Source organism: Nyctereutes procyonoides, unplaced genomic scaffold (genome assembly GCF_905146905.1).
Source record: "Nyctereutes procyonoides isolate TBG_1078 unplaced genomic scaffold, NYPRO_anot_genome, whole genome shotgun sequence".
In the NCBI taxonomy this organism is placed as follows: domain Eukaryota; kingdom Metazoa; phylum Chordata; class Mammalia; order Carnivora; family Canidae; genus Nyctereutes; species Nyctereutes procyonoides.
The window spans coordinates 63,179,812-63,196,121 of NW_026575046.1; the positions used below are offsets into that span (position 1 = coordinate 63,179,812).

General features: G+C 34.3%; 1 protein-coding gene and 1 non-coding gene across 4 annotated transcripts in view; one reads left to right on the forward strand and one right to left on the reverse strand.

The window, feature by feature from the left end:
• The window catches only part of ADK (adenosine kinase), a 494,505-nt gene that overhangs the window by 70,205 nt on the left and 407,990 nt on the right, over window positions 1-16,310 (reverse strand). The window lies entirely within an intron of this gene.
• LOC129510028 (small nucleolar RNA U2-30) lies at window positions 8,992-9,060 on the forward strand. The gene has a single exon (XR_008664485.1). It is a non-coding gene; the product is annotated as a small nucleolar RNA U2-30 (small nucleolar RNA).

Sequence of the window (16,310 nt, forward strand, 5' to 3'; positions counted from 1 at the left end):
TATAATTTTATTAATAGATATATTATCTTCTAGTTTAGTGTCAACTACAAATTTTATTAATGGGTTACTGACTCTTTTTCCTTAATTTAAGGAAAGAAAATATTTAATAAAGCTAGTCCAGTAGCACTTCTTTTAGAAGGCACTTTAGTATGAACTGTCTCCATGGCTGAATTCATTACCCTTTCACATTAGTCTTTATCATTTTTAAACCAAACCAATCTTTATTAATTTTCTAAGGCATTTTCCCTAGTGCTCTTACCATGATTTATATATAGCTCTTTTTCTCTACAACTTTCCTAACCCTATCAAATTTGTCTCACTCTAACCCCACAGGTTTATTCATTACTAATACCTTTTAGAGGGATTATTGCAGTTTTTATTCTTTGGCATTTAATTAGAAAATAAAAATATCTTCACGTTTAGTATTCATTGATCCATCTGAAACAGGGCTTTATAAACAAATAAAAGTGCATTATGATAAACTGACCACAAGATGTTTCTCAGCCCAAATGATCTCTTCTTCCTTTGTATGCACTTCAAGATAATTAATTAATTAATTAATTAATGGGGACGGGGAGAAGAACAAGAGCGAGCAGGGAGGGTGGGCAGAGGGAGAGAATCTCAAGTAGACTCCATACCGAGTGCAGAGCCTGATGCGGAGCTCAGTTTCATGACCTTGAGATCATGGCCTGAGCTGAAATCAAGAATTAGATGCTTAACCCACTGAGCCACTCAGGCATCGCTCCTTCTGTATGTACTTTAAGCACTTAATCATGTACTGCCCAGCAAAGCATTAAAAAACCTATCACAACTTATCATTCATGTTTACCCACAAATCTCTCCCCAATATTTGACATTCTCTGTGATACATTATACCTTTTAAGGCCTCTTTGCATTTTTATCTTGTTATTCCATCAATTTATATTCCTTTGGAATCTCAACTTGCCAAAAATGAACTGTACTCTTCAAAGCCTCATTAAAACACCACTTCTTTGTGAAACTTTCTCCAATTCCTTGTGTCTTCGGTCCTATAAAGGGTAGTTCATTAAAGTCATATACTACTTCTCTTACTGTGTTAGTGGGTTATGCCTCCCCTAGATTTCAAGAATTAGAATTTTTGTCTCATTTATTTTTATAACCATAATTCTTGACACACAGTAGGTGCTCAGTAAAACCACAGTGATCTGAATTCATTTGTACTGCTACTTTACTGTTTTATCTATTGGTATTTTGCCATTCCCACTTGTCCTGTTAGAGAGTCTCACATTTCTTTAAGTTCTATATTACCTGGCATATTCTTAGCACATAATCAAAGATCTTTGATTGGAAGAAATGTTAGAAATAGCACAGCACAAAAACTTAAGCAATACAAGAATTCATTTTACTAAATATCTTTGTTTTACTATCTATAATAAGGAGCATGACAATATGGACTGGTTTGCTCAGGATAGCCCTAGTATAATTAATGGTACCCTCTTTCACTCTCAAATATATCTGAGTATTGTTATGTTTTATGGTCATCTTAATAATGAAAAACTGTTTACTTCCTCATAAGTACTGGACAGTTGAACAGTCCTAATTATTGTATCTTTTGAATTCTGAACCATATGGATGTATTGCCTATTCAGAGAACAGTTAAAAAAAATTTCCCCTTTGTTATAGGTAGGTAAGGGTAGAGTTTTCTAGAACTAAATGAAATAAAAATACAGGCAAAATTTAATATAAGTAAATCAGGGGCACCTGGGTGGCTCAATTAGTTAAGTGTCTGAATTGATTTTGGCTCAGGTCCTGATCTCAGGGTTGTGAGACTAAGCCCTGTATTGGGCTCCATGCTGGTGTGGAGCCTGCTTAAGATTCTCCTCCCCTCTCTCCTTCTCCCATTTGCTTGCACTTGCATTCTCTCTCTCTCTCAAAAAAAAAAAAAAAAAAAAAAGAAAAAAGATAAATAAATTGAATATTGGGCTAAGTGCTAAATGATTAATTTGACAACAAATTAGGACATTTTCTTAGGGCTTTAGATTGCTTATTAAACCAGAAAGGCACTGAATATAAGAACTTAAAATAGCTTAATGGAAGCAGAAAAAAGCTAAATAAACTTCATGGGCCAAGATTAAACAACAGGGGAAAATCCTTAGGAATAGTGGCTTCTATTTTGGCTACTTCAAAGGTCAATGAATATAAAAAATGATGTACACTTCTAAAGAAATTTAATTAGGATAAACTGTCTTGGCTAAGGCTTAAAAGAATAAAGCAATAGATAAGTCTTCATTTAAGCAGTTTTTAATATCCAATGAGCAACCACTTTTTTTCTTTTAACCTAAGAAAATTTTAACTGTTCAATGATCTGAATCAGATTTTTCTGCTACACCTCCGAAGACTTTTATCTGAGCCAAAGACATACACGCCATGTTTCAGCCAAAATAAAATTCTGCCGCCAAGCTGTAATGTTCTGAAAAATAAATTTTGGAGTCTAACTGAATTTTAGAAAAATCACTCACTGGGCAAAAACAGTAATTATTCTGAAAAACATTTGGTAATATACTTCTCAGATAAATATCCATTTATAATATATTTTCAAGAGTTTTCAATTATAGAAATTGACTTTGGAGTTTTAAAAGAAGATGGATACATTATCTAAGAACCATTTAAGTTAATGTGTATATATATCTATAAACATGTAGGTAAATGTAGCTATCATTAGATATCCTTCACATACACATAATGCATTTATAAGATATGTACACACACCTCTACGTGGGACTGTTTTAACCAGCTCTAAAAAATTCTAACTGGAGAGAAGTCTTAAATTAGAGATTATATGGCTGAAGCTCTGAGAAACAGAGTTAAGCAAATACATACTAGATCATATATGTACATTTTCTTGAGTCAAAAGGTCTCTGGATGTATTCCTACAGGAAATTTAGAATACAAAAATCTATTGGTATTGCTCTAATGGTTAAGTGTAATGAAGAGGCAGAAAGTGATCCTTTAAATATACATTCTCAGATACACTATAAGCTATAAACCAGGGTTTTCCCAATCTTGGCATTCCTGTTATTTTGGGCCAGATAATTCTCTGTTGTTGATGGCTGTCCTGTATATTACAGGATATATAAGTGGCATCTTTGGCTTTTGTCCATTCCCTACTGCCCACCCAACTGTAACAACCAAAAGTGAAGGGAAAAACTGCTCCTGGTTGAGAACCACTGCTGTAAATAAATGAGGCAATGTAGTATAGGACAGATTAGACTGGATTGGGATTCAAGAGGCTGGGATTTTTTTTTTTTAAGATTCTATTTATTTATTTATGAGAGAGAGAGAGAGAGAGAGAGAGAGAGAAAGAGAGAGAGAGAGAGAGAAAGGCAGAGATACAGGCAGAAGGAGAAGCAGGCTCCAATGCAGGACTTGATCCCAGGTCTCCAAGATCACACTCTGGGCTGAAGGTGGAACTAAACCTCTGAGCCACCTGGGCTGTTTGACTTTTTTTTGGGCCCGAGTTTTTGGTCTGATCCAGTTTTTTTGGCTCTAACTTTGGGATCTTGTGTAAATTATTGCATCCAGCCATTCTCAAAGTAGGTTATGGATAGTAGTATTGCTAAATCAGCTAAGAACCTTATATAACAGATGAATCCACTTAATTTTCTTGGGCCATATATTTTTCTATTTTACAATTAAAAATATTGACTAGGAACTTTAATTTAGGCTCTAATGCCATAGCTTGTGATAAATCACTTCCTATACGATAAGCAGCTAGAGAAGCTATACAATAAAAATAAAAAAAAATATGCAGGTATGAGAGCACTGTCAAGGTAGCCAAGACTTGGTAAGATAACGTTGCTGGGAGTAGAAAACCTTAAGGAGCTAGGGTGACATTTAAAAAGTTGATTTCCCCCTCAGGGCACTTGTAAATTTTTGGCACTGGGTTAGAGGTTGAGAATCTAGGAAAAGGGCTCTTAATAAGAGACTGAAAAGTCAACAGAGCTTTTGACAATCTCCAGGATGCTGAGACAAAAACTGGACTTTGGGGCTGCCAAGGCAGTCAGAATTGAGGTATCATGTTCTTTAGGAGAAGGAAAGGTATTTGCCAAATTTGTAATGTTACAGGACAAGAAGGCAAGACACTAAGCAGAAGGCCTCTAAAAGCAGAGTAGCATTTTTAGCACTCATATGGTGCCAACAACAACCTATCAAGTATGGGCCCTAGTAAATACTGTAGAATTTCAGTTGAGATTTCAGGAGAGCTATAGCATAGGAGTGGAGGCAAATTAAAAGCCTTAGAAAAGCTGTAACTCAACCTGGAGTTGGTTCAGTCCTCAAACTATCTGTTCTAGCTGTTTTTTTATAGGAAAATAATACCACCAACAGAAATGCTATAGTTTATAATGGACAATATATAGTATTTAATGAAAATATATCAGGCAAACCAAGACATGAGGCCCTCCCAAAAGAAGACAAAAAAAGACTCATAGATGACTAAGATATAATTTTTGGATATGCAATTTATTATTACTGTCAATAACATGTTCAAAAAAATAAATGACAAGATAGATGATTATAGTATAGAACTGATGGTAATAAAAAAAAGGATCTAATAATATAGAAAATAAAAAATGTGACTAATGAAATAAAGAACTCAATGAGGTGTTGAAATGCAGATTGGACAAAGTAGAGGGGAGGATAGTGAACTAAATGCCAGGTCACTAAGATATGTGTAACTGGTGTTCCAATTAGAAAGAGAGGAATGTAGTATCCAAAGAGATAAAGGTTGGAAAATCTCCAAAACTGTTAAGAGTCATCACCACAGATCCAAGTACTAAAAACTCTGCAGGATAAATACAAGAAAACCAGAACCAAGTCCAAAGTTAAAGTCAAAGAAAAATTCTAAAAAGCAAAGTGGAAATATATCTAAAGAAGCAAGAATAACAACTGACTTCTTTTTTTTTTTAAAGATTTTATTTATTTATTCATGATAGATATATATAGAAAGAGAGAGAGAGGCAGAGACACAGGCAAAGGGAGAAGCAGGCTCCATGCAGGGAGCCCGATGCGGGACTTGATCCCGGGAGTCCAGGATCGCGCCCTGGGCCAAAGGCAGGCGCTAAACCACTGAGCCACCCAGGGATCCCCTAACAACTGACTTCTTGACAAAAATAAAAGAATCCAAAGATTATGGAAGTCACTGTAAAGAGTCAAAGAATATACCGTCTAATACAGAGTTCTATACTTACTGAAAGGCAAAGTAAAAGATAACTGCAGGAGCACCTGGGTAGCTCAATTGGTTAAGCATCCCACTTTTGTTTTCAGTTCAGGTCATGATCTCAGGGTTTTAAGATCAAGCCCTACGTTGGGCTCTGTGCTGAACATGGAGAGTGCTTGGGATTCCCTCTCCCCACTCTCACTTTGCAGCAGCCCCCATGCTTGCTCCCTTCCCCTTTCTCAAAAAAAAAAAAAAATCTGCAAACGAAAACTAAGAGAATCCACATTCTCAGTGAAATAATAAAAGAAGCAGGGGAGGCAGAAGAAAAATGATAAAATAATTCTTAATTATTCAGATGAAAACATGGAAATGCAGGAGGAGAAGAACAACAATGTAAAGAGTAAAATTCAACTGCACAAAATGATAAGAGTATTTTGTCACTACAAGGCATTAAAATGTAGAATTAAGGTGACTGACAACAATAATACAGAAGGTTGGAGGTCTTAAATGGAATTAAAATCTTCTAAGATCTTCCATTGTATGAAAAGTGGCAAATCTTATAGTTTATATTTGACTTCAATATGTCAAGGATACATTTTTGTAATCTTTAGGGCAAACATCAAAAGGATATACAACTGCCAAGCAAATAGAAAAGGAAATGAATTAAAAAAACCTTGTTCAATTCCAAAAGAAGCAGGAAAGAAGAAAAAAAGAAGATAAACACGTGAGACAAACAGGAAAACAAAGAGTAAGATGTGAGATAGGAATCCAATTATATGAGTAATGTATATTAAATATAAATAGACTCCAATTAAAAGATAGAATGAATAAAAAAATACAATAAAGTGCATTCTAATTACCAAAAAAAATCTTGTATTTAAGAACAGAAAGGTTGAAAGTAAAGGGATTGGAAAGCCATGCAAACACTACAACAACATAAAACTGGCAGTTAAACTAATAATAGATGCAAAAGATATTCATCATTAGAGGTAATGGAGGATATTTCCAAATGATAAAAGGTTCAATCCATCAAGAAGATAGAAAAATTTTAAACTTATACACGTCATTTACATACATATATATATAGCTTACACATGAATGAAAGCTTCAAAATATATAAAGCAGAATTAGATGGAACCAAAACGAGATATATAAAAATCCCAATCATAAGAAGACACTTTATTTTTATTTTATTTTGTGTTTTAAAGATGTTATTTATTTATTCATGAGAGACACAGAGAGAGAGGCAGAGACATAGGCAGAGGGAGAAGCAAGCTCCTTGTGGGTAGTCCGATGCAGAACTTGATCCCAAGACCCAGGATCATGACCTGAGCCAAAGACAGATGCCCAACCACTGAGCCACACTGGCTCCCCATAGGAGGACACTTTAATAAACATTTCTCAATAACTGATAAAACAAGCAGACAAAAACTAAACAAGAGTATAGATGATCTGGACAACAAACTCAACAAAACTGACCTTTCTGTATATAGTAAGACTATATTTAAGAATGTTGGTATATTAAAAAAAAAAGGAATGGCAACATATATATTGTTTTCAAATGCACAAAAAATGTGTATAATACTGATCACATGATGTTCAATAAGACAAAGTTTCAACAAATTTTGAAGAACTAAATAAAATCATTCTGTCTGACCACGATAAAGTTAAACCAAAAATCAGAAACAAAAAGATAATTAGAAAATATCTAAATATATTCCACATATTTATAAATTAAGCAGAACTTCCTAAATAACTTCTAAAGAATATATCACAATAGTAAGTAGAAAATGTTTTGAACTAAAAATAATAAAATAGACATATCAAAATTTAGAAATTTTGTAAGTAGAAAATAGAATAAAGAAAAAGTATGCAAAATTAAAAAAATAAAACATTCAAGGGAGAAAATCAACAAAGGCAGGGTTGGCTTTTTTTTCTTTTCATAAAAAGATTTTATTTATTTCAGAAGGAGAGCAAGAGAGCACGACTCCACAAGAGAAGCAGATTCCATGGTAAGCAGGGAACTGGACATGGGGCTTAGTCCCAGAACCCTGGTATTATGACCTTGGCTTACTGCAGACTGAGCCACCCAGGTGCCCTCGTTCTTTACAAGACTAATAAAATTGATAAATCTTGTCATGGCCATGAAAATGTGCCTCTCAGATATTCCAAGTGGAACTATGGTCTGAAATTCACCACTGCATTCATATTGAGGCCATGCTTCCCTTGAGCACAACAGGAGTAGCATAGAGACCTGTTCTTGAGATACATGGGATTCCTTTGGGCAACTTTGCTTGTTGGGCAACTTTGGCTTGTGGATTCCTCTCTGGCTTTGTCAAAACCTAACTACATTGCAATCTATGTGTCTTCCTGTCCAACCTTCCTTTGGTCCTGCTAACACAAGGGTCAGACTTGTACAACAATTTGATGGGTTTCCCTGTTTCCTCCGGCTTCTAATTTATCTTCTGTTATAGGTGTTTCCTTCCATTAATCTTTTGAGTGTCAAGCCTCATCTTAGCATCTACTTCTTTGAAAATCCAAATTAGCATAAACTTAAAGGAAGAGTGATCAAGGAAAAGAGAAAGAGCAGACATTTAATTCCAAGATTAGGAATCTAAAAAGGAACATCACTATAGATCCTACAGTAATTAAGAAGATGGAAGAATACTAGAAATAATTTTATGCTATTAAATTTGAGTACTTAGGTGAAATATACAAACCCTGAGAGAAATACAATTTATCAGAACTGACATAGAAAAATAGAAAATCGGGCACTCCTATTCAATTAAAGAAGAATCTGTAATGAAAAACTATCCAATAAAGTATTCTCTAGGCCCAGATATTTTGATGGGTGAGTTCTTTCAAATATTTACATAAAAATTACCCCAAGCTTATAAAACTCTCCCAAAACAGAAAAAGGGCACTTCCTAATTCACTTCATAAGGTTATTAGAATGTTCCTGCACAAACTAACAAGGAAGTTACAAGAGAGAAAAATTAAGAAACAAACTCTTTCATAACACTGCAAAAATCTGCGATAAATATAATCAGATAAAATCCAGTGATGTATTAAAAGAATATCATGACTCTACTGGGACTATCCCGATAATGCATGGAAAAATGGAATGTTTACCATTCCAAAATCAAGCAGTAATTCACACATTAAAAAAGGGGGAGGGTGAAAAATCATATAGCAATCTCTAATAGATATAGAAAAGTTATTTGATAAAATTCAACTCCCTTTATGACTAAAAACACCTTAACATCATCAACAACCAAACTCTTTGTAAACTATTAATGAAAGGAAACTTTCTTAATCTGTTAAAGAGTATCTATAAAGAGATTACAGCAAACTTTATCCTTTTTGATGAAATACTGAAGATTTTCCACGGGAGATTGGGAATGAGACAAAGATACTCACTATAACCATTTCAGTTATACTCATAGTCATTGTGCTTCACTGTGCTAATAGTGTAGTAAGAAAAATAAAAAATAAATTCAAAGACTGGGAAAGAAGAAATTAAACTGTTATTATTCATAGATGATATCATTATATACACAGAAAATCCAAAAGAATCAACAGACATCTTATTATAATTAATAAGTAGAAACAAAGCAATTATAAAAATTCCATATTCCAGTAAAACACAATTGGAAACTTAAAGTATGTCATTTAAAAATGATGTACCTGTATGTATAAAGGTGACAGTGGATAACTGAGGACTTGTTGATAGATAAAAGACTGGAGGGTGAATTTGTGTGTATATAAAAGACTAATCAGTTTTTCTGACTAATTAGTAATGATGGAAAGGTTTTCTACTGATCTTTATAACTATGAATATTTCTATACTTGATCTGAGCTCAGAATTAAAAAAAAAGGATAGTACCAAAAAATAAATAATAAATGGGGATGCCCGTCTGGTTCAGTTGGTAGAGCATGTGACACATGATTTTAGGGTCGTGAGTTCAAGCCCCATGTTGGGCATAGAGCTCACATAAAGAAAATACAAAAAAAAAGGGGGGGGAGGGAATCTCATAAAAGTTATATATGTAAGACCATTATACTGAAATAAACTAACATTTTGAGAAAAATTAAAGACCACCTAAATTAATAGAGTAAAATACTCTATGGATTGGAAGACACAATATTGTAAAGATGTCAATTCTTTCCAAATGGGCTAAGATATTCGATATATAATTCAATTCAATAAAATTCTAGTAGGAATTAAGAAATTTCAGGGGGAAAACAATAATCTGATTCTAAAATTTATGCGGAAATGCAAAGGGCCAAGAAAAGCCAGGATAAGCTTGAAGAACAAAGTTGGAAGTCTGGCATTACCAAATAAAAAGACTAATTATAAGTTAAGTAAATAAGAGTCTAAACTGGTTATAAAGATAAAGAAAACAATGGAATAGAATAGTGTAGAAAAAGACTGACAGATATAAGGTAATGTGAAATGTGACAAAGGTATCAATTTACTGCAGTAAGGGTTGTTCCTTTTAATAAATGATGGTCAACTGGTTATTCATATGGGCAAAAGAAATGAATTGTCCCTCTACCTCATACCATATATAAAAATTAATTCTAATTCCAGGACTGTGAATGCAGATGAAAAGAGTAACATAAATTTTTAGTGGAAAAAAGAACAATAGGAAAACCTTTTAATGAGCTAGGGATATGCAAAGATTTTCTTTATAAGAATATGAAAAGTATTACCCATAAAGGAAAAACATTATTAACTGGTCTATATTAAAATTAAGAGCTTTATTTCTCAAAAGATACCATGAAGGGCATGAAAAGGAAAGCCACAAGGTGGGAGAATATAGTTGCAATACATTTATCTAACAAAAGACTTGTATGCAGACTGCTAATAGAATTATATATCAAGAAGACAATCTAATATGGGCAAAAGACTTCAACAGGAACTCTACAAAAGAAGATATCTAAATCTAATAAGCAAATGAAAAGGGGCCCTACCTCACTAACTTAGGGAAAATCTAATGAAAGACACAATGAGAAACCAGAGCATACTCACCAGAATGGTTAAAATAAAAAACATGGACAGTAGAAAATGCTGATGAAAATGTGGAAAAATAAAAGCCATTCTATATACTGATGGTGGGCATATCAATTGGTACCACCACTTCAGAAAACTAGAAGTAAAAAAATGGAACTCTTCTGTAGCATAACTGTGGTTATGTGGTGGTAGTTTCATGATCTTGTGCATTTGTTAAAGCACACAGAACCTTGACACCATGAGGGGTGAACTGTACTTACTAACAAAACCAACCTAGATATGAAAGGAAACCAAAATGGAATACAAACTCTTAGAAACAAACCAAACTTTATTACAAATGAATAACGTAAACACACTGAAGTGGATGGAATAAAAGCACTAATCTGAAGTGACTCTGGAACAGTATTTTGACCGGACATCAGAGGGCTAAAGATGAAAAGAACTTTATAAACAAATAGTGAACTCTAGAAAGTAAATATATTGTGCACAAGAGTGTGGGTAAGTAATTCAAAACTACTTTAGGATGGAACAAATAAGTAAATATATTTTAGATAATGAGAGCCAAAACTTTCAATGACAGAGGAAGAAGTTAAAAGGAAGGAAAGGGTGTAGGCGAGAATGAACTCTGTTGTTGGACCAGAATCAAAGGTATCAGCAGTTTCAACTCATGGAATTCAAATATATAAATAGATAGATAGATATGGAAATAAATACAGATGGATATGTATGCATGAGTTATCATACGTACATATATTGCCAATCTATTTGCTAAGAGGGTCCCAAAGCAATGATCCTCAATTATCAATGAGCATGTCTAGCACGCAGATCTGGGTTTCTAAATATCGTTTGCTAATTAAAGGAACCAGGATTATTTGAAGAAGTGGTTGATTCCAGGAATGAAAAGGAAAAAGACAAGCACCTAAAGCATCATAGGTTGTCAAAAAGTAAGATAACGCTCAAAAAAGGATGGAGACAGAGCAAGATGAAAAAGTCTATATATTGGGTGATTCTATTTCAAAAAGAGACAGAACTAAGTGTCAGTAGTAGAAGCCAAAATAACAGTTGCTTCTAAAGTGCAACAAGTGTTCTATCTTGATCTGGTAGTAGTGACACAGGTGTGTTCACTTAATAACTAGTAATATCAACTTCAGATGCATAAAACTTAAAAACAAACCATACGAGATGTTCTATATTTTGATTATGGTGATTATTTAGTAAAATATATGTGTATTTCACTCTATGTAATCTATACCTCAATAAATCTGACTAAAGGTCCTTCCAAAACAATGCTATAATAGTTAACATTTGCCTAGGCTAATCTCCCAGGGCTAGGGCTGAGATCACTAAACTACAGAAACCATTCCCCAAAGACTTTCCTTTGTCAGAAATGTAACAGTTCCATATATGTTATTCTAAAATTTTTTACCTCCTTGCCTAATTAAAGGACTTTGTCTTTTGTGGTTATAAAAAACTAAAACAGAACATGAGTTAATAACTTAGTTGTTTATATTCCTGGTTAAGAAATAAATACTTCAAAAATCCAAAGAACTTTTTTCTATGAATGTCATACATAGACATTTTTAAAGAATGCTACTTAATTTGTTCTATCCACACCATCACCAAACTATGCCAACAAGATCATCATTTAAAATTACTTTGGCTATAGTATAATAACATTTTCAAAATGACTTGTAACAATATATTGTAGGAGTTGTGATGATGTGCTGACATTATTCTTCCAGCTGCTGAAGTTGTTTTCCTTTAGAGTTTGCATTTCCTATTCCACATTTTCTGTACTTTATGTCTACTAGATTGCAAAGCACATTGACCTTTTCTTATAGAGTAATGTGCAGCACTGAGTATTATTAAAGAACATGAAAACTTAACTAGCAAATGGAGTGACAAGTTTCTTTCAGGTCTCAGGAACATGAAGACAAGTAACTTCAATAACCCCATTTACTTATAAGGAAATGCCAAGGGCACTATGATGTGACTATCTTAAATTATAAGCAATCAAATGCAATGATTATTTAAAATGATAAACATAGATTGCTAGTAATACTAGATGAGTACATGATACTTTGTAATTTATCAAAAGAGAGAAGCACTCACCAAGACTTGACTTATTGAAGTACTAGACGCTTAGTTGTTAAAAAGTTTTGTTTCTATCATCCCACAAAAGCATAAAAGTGAGGCAACATCAAATCACCTAATCCAGTGGTTCTCAAAGTGAGATGGCAGATAGACAGCATTGCTATTTTACCTTTTCAACAAATACACAACCCTATACTGCTCTTCCCCCAGATTCTACATCCCATATTTCTCATATATCGTTTCGAGGATGTATACTCTAGTCCTCTTCACAGGGATGTATCAGGTTGAAGTAAACATACTTCTATGAAGGCAGGGCTATATTTACCAAACGTCTACTAGGTGATTCTGTCTGACATGGCAGCCCCTGTCTTCCAGTTGAAAACCTCTGACCTAGTCTATTTTCTCCTTTTGGGCAAAATTACAATTCAAACAGCCCAGAAAGAATTCTCAAAGTATTCAGAAAAGTCTACAATTTATTCTTCAATGGACCTATTTTATTGTGTCACATAAGAGCCAAAGTGTGAAATGCATTATTTTCAACTTAGAATAAAAATCTTATTGCTTTTTCCAATTTTTAGGGACATGTTTTGTACAGAAAGTTGGAGAAATGTAAACTTTCTGTAAAGACATATATCTATATATGTGGCTGTATGTACATATGCATGTATATAAAATATTTATTTTTGTAATTGTTAATATAATAAGGTGTTAATACATGAAGACCTCATTAGTAGTTGCTGTCCAGTAGGTAATACAAATCTTTAGTCTAAGTTTTTCTATATTTATAGACACAAGAATGACTTCCTTGACCTGACTCCTATGCTACCTAGTAAGTTCATTCAACATTTATTAAAAAGGATCAAAATGTACAAAATCATATTTTCTTTCCTGCCTGTCATTTCTGGCTTCTTACTCTTACTACTTTCCAGCACTCCTTGCCACCTTCCACCCCCACCCCCAAAAAAGCTTGGAACTCAATTAGCTTGCAAGCAATGAGACAATGGTTGATATGTGACAAAACCTCTGGGCTAGATGGATATACAAAGTGGATACACAACTGAAATAGAGTCAACCAAAAAAATAAGTGTTAAAGACTTCAGATCCACAGTTTAGTAAAGAGGGATTCAAAGAACTACATGTATAAAATAACAGAAAGTGGCTTATAGATGCAAAATCTCAAAAGGAGAAAGGTCTCTAGCATTAAATACTAAGAAAACTGATTTTGTTACATTATTGCTAAATGCCACAAACTTAGCAATGATCATTTAAAAATACTCTACAGTGTGAGGTTTAAGGAACAACGATTCCTAATTAGTGTTTTAATAAGTGTGTTAGCACTGCCTTGTGCCATTCTGGAATGTCACTTATGGTAAATTAAGGGACACTTTCCCTCCCCATCTTCCATTAGTATTTTAATGCTAGGAGGTGGGAAAAAGCTGATCCATATTCAAGAGCAAAGGAGGAAAAACAATAACAAATTGGCATCTCTTCTGTGAATTGCCCCACAGGCCAAGCATTTTTATGTTCTTAATCATTATTAAATGACTTAACATGACACCCAGAGCCTGGCGAATGATTGCATCCTGACATGAGAACGAATTACAAATGAAATGAAAGATCAAGCCGTATTAGAGGATTGCCTCTGGGAAATGAAAATCTTTAATTCTCTTTTATTATTGACATTTATTTGGCTGCCATGAATAACAACATAGCAAAGAGATTCAGCTATGCTTGTGCACTGAATAGCTTATCCCAGGGCTCAAAACTGCATTAACATTTATCATGTTTGCTTTTGTAGCTGACACCACTGAACAGATTCTCTATCCATCTTGTATTTATCATGCATTGCAGATATAGTGCATCCTCTAATTTAAGTTCATTTTCATATAGTAGGAAGAGCAAAGATTAGCCAATGTCTCTCCTCAAATAAATTCCTGCTAGTAAATATTCCTAAGAATGGTTTAATAGATTTAATAAAGACCAAAATGAGTTGACAAAGAAATTGAATCACAGGAAGGGGGGGGGCTAATTTTAAAGATTTCAACTTTGGGGAAATTGTGCAAATTCATGATGAAGAAGACACTTGTACAATATGTATATCTGGAATATATAAAGCCTTAAAATAAATGTCTCTATAAAGAGCAACCAAATAGCATTTTATGAATCTGAAGGCAGTACTACAGTTCCTCTAAGATAAGAAGTCTGCATGTTTTTCACTTTTCTAAACAGTATTCATTGCTAAGACAGGAACAGGCCACATCCTATATGAAGACAGCAATCCAGATAGTTATTATCAACGCAGGGATGTCTTTTCATGACATTTCTTTTCTCTCTTGCACAAATTAACAGCGTGGCTTTTTCTGTCACAGTAATAAAAGATTACATGGTACTTGATGCCTTTGCTTATATGATCCTCTTTGCTAATACAACTGGATTGCCCTCCTTTCTTTAATTCCCTCCTAGAATTCAAGGCTGAGCAAACATATCAATATATCTTGGGAAAATCACTTAGTATCTCTTGATTCTTTTATTTCTTTAAAAAAAAAGATTTATTTATTTACTTATTTTAGAGAGAGAGAAAGAGTGAGCAAGCATGGGTGGGAAGAGGGGCAGAAGTAGAGGTAGAGAATCTTTTTTTTTTTTTTATAATTTTTATTTATTTATGATAGTCACAGAGAGAGAGAGGCAGGGACACAGGCAGAGGGAGAAGCAGGCTCCATGCACCGGGAGCCCGATGTGGGATTTGATCCCGGGTCTCCAGGATTGCGCCCTGGGCCAAAGGCAGGCGCCAAACCGCTGCGCCACCCAGGGATCCCGAGGTAGAGAATCTTAAGCAGACTCCCCACTGAACATGGAGCCCAATGTGGGGCTGGATCCCATGATCATGACCTAAGCTGAAACGAAGAGGTGGACACTCAACTGACTAAGCCATCCAGGCATCCCTGTATCTGATTCTTGATTGGAAATTATTTTTTACTTTTATTTCTGTTATTTTTTTTATAATTTTGATCATAGAAAATTTTAAACATATATACAAGTGGAGGTAATAATATAATGATCACCCCTCATATACCCATCACCCAGCTTCTACAATTATTAACTCATGATGAATCTCATTTCATCTATAACTCCACTATTTGTCACTCAGGGAATTAATATGAAATAGATATTTTCTTAAGTAAGTCTGTGAATGTTGCTTTTGACAATTCTAAATTAGGAAAGTTGGAATAAATGAATTCTAGGGTTTCTTCTCCCCAAAATTTGACAATAATCTTTTCTTTGACCCTTTCCAGGAATATATGTATGTGTGTGTGTGTGTGTGTGTGTACACACATACATTTTAAAGATTTTATTTATTTGAGAGAAAGAGTGAAAGAGGGAGAGAGAGAGAGAGAGAGAGAGAGAGAGAGCGTACAGGCAGGGAGAAAGGGAGAAGCAGGGAGCCTGATGCACGGTTTGATCCCAGGACCCAGGGATCACGACTTGAGCTGAAGGTAGATGTTTGACTGGGCCACCCAGGCACCCCTCAGGCTTATATATTTAAGAAAACTTTACTTCATATTCATTTTAGAACTACCATATGACTTCTGGGTGTTTATCTGAAAGGAACAAAAACGCTAACTCAAAAATATATCTATACCCCTATGTTCATTGCAGCATTATTTATAATAGCTAAGACAATAGTCCACTGACGGATGAATGAAGAAAATGTGAAACACACACACACACACACACACACACACACACACACACACACACACACAGAAAGACTATTCAGACATAAAAAAGACAATCCTGCCATTTAAACAATATGGATGAACCCCGAGGGCATTATGCCAAGTTAAATCATTCAGAGAGAGAAAGACAAATATTGTATGATCTTACTTGTATGTGGAATCTAAAACAAACAAACCAAAACTGAACTCATAAATACAGAGAATAGATTGGTGGTTGCCAGACACAGGGATGGTAGTGGGGTAAGCAAAATGCATGGAGGTGGTT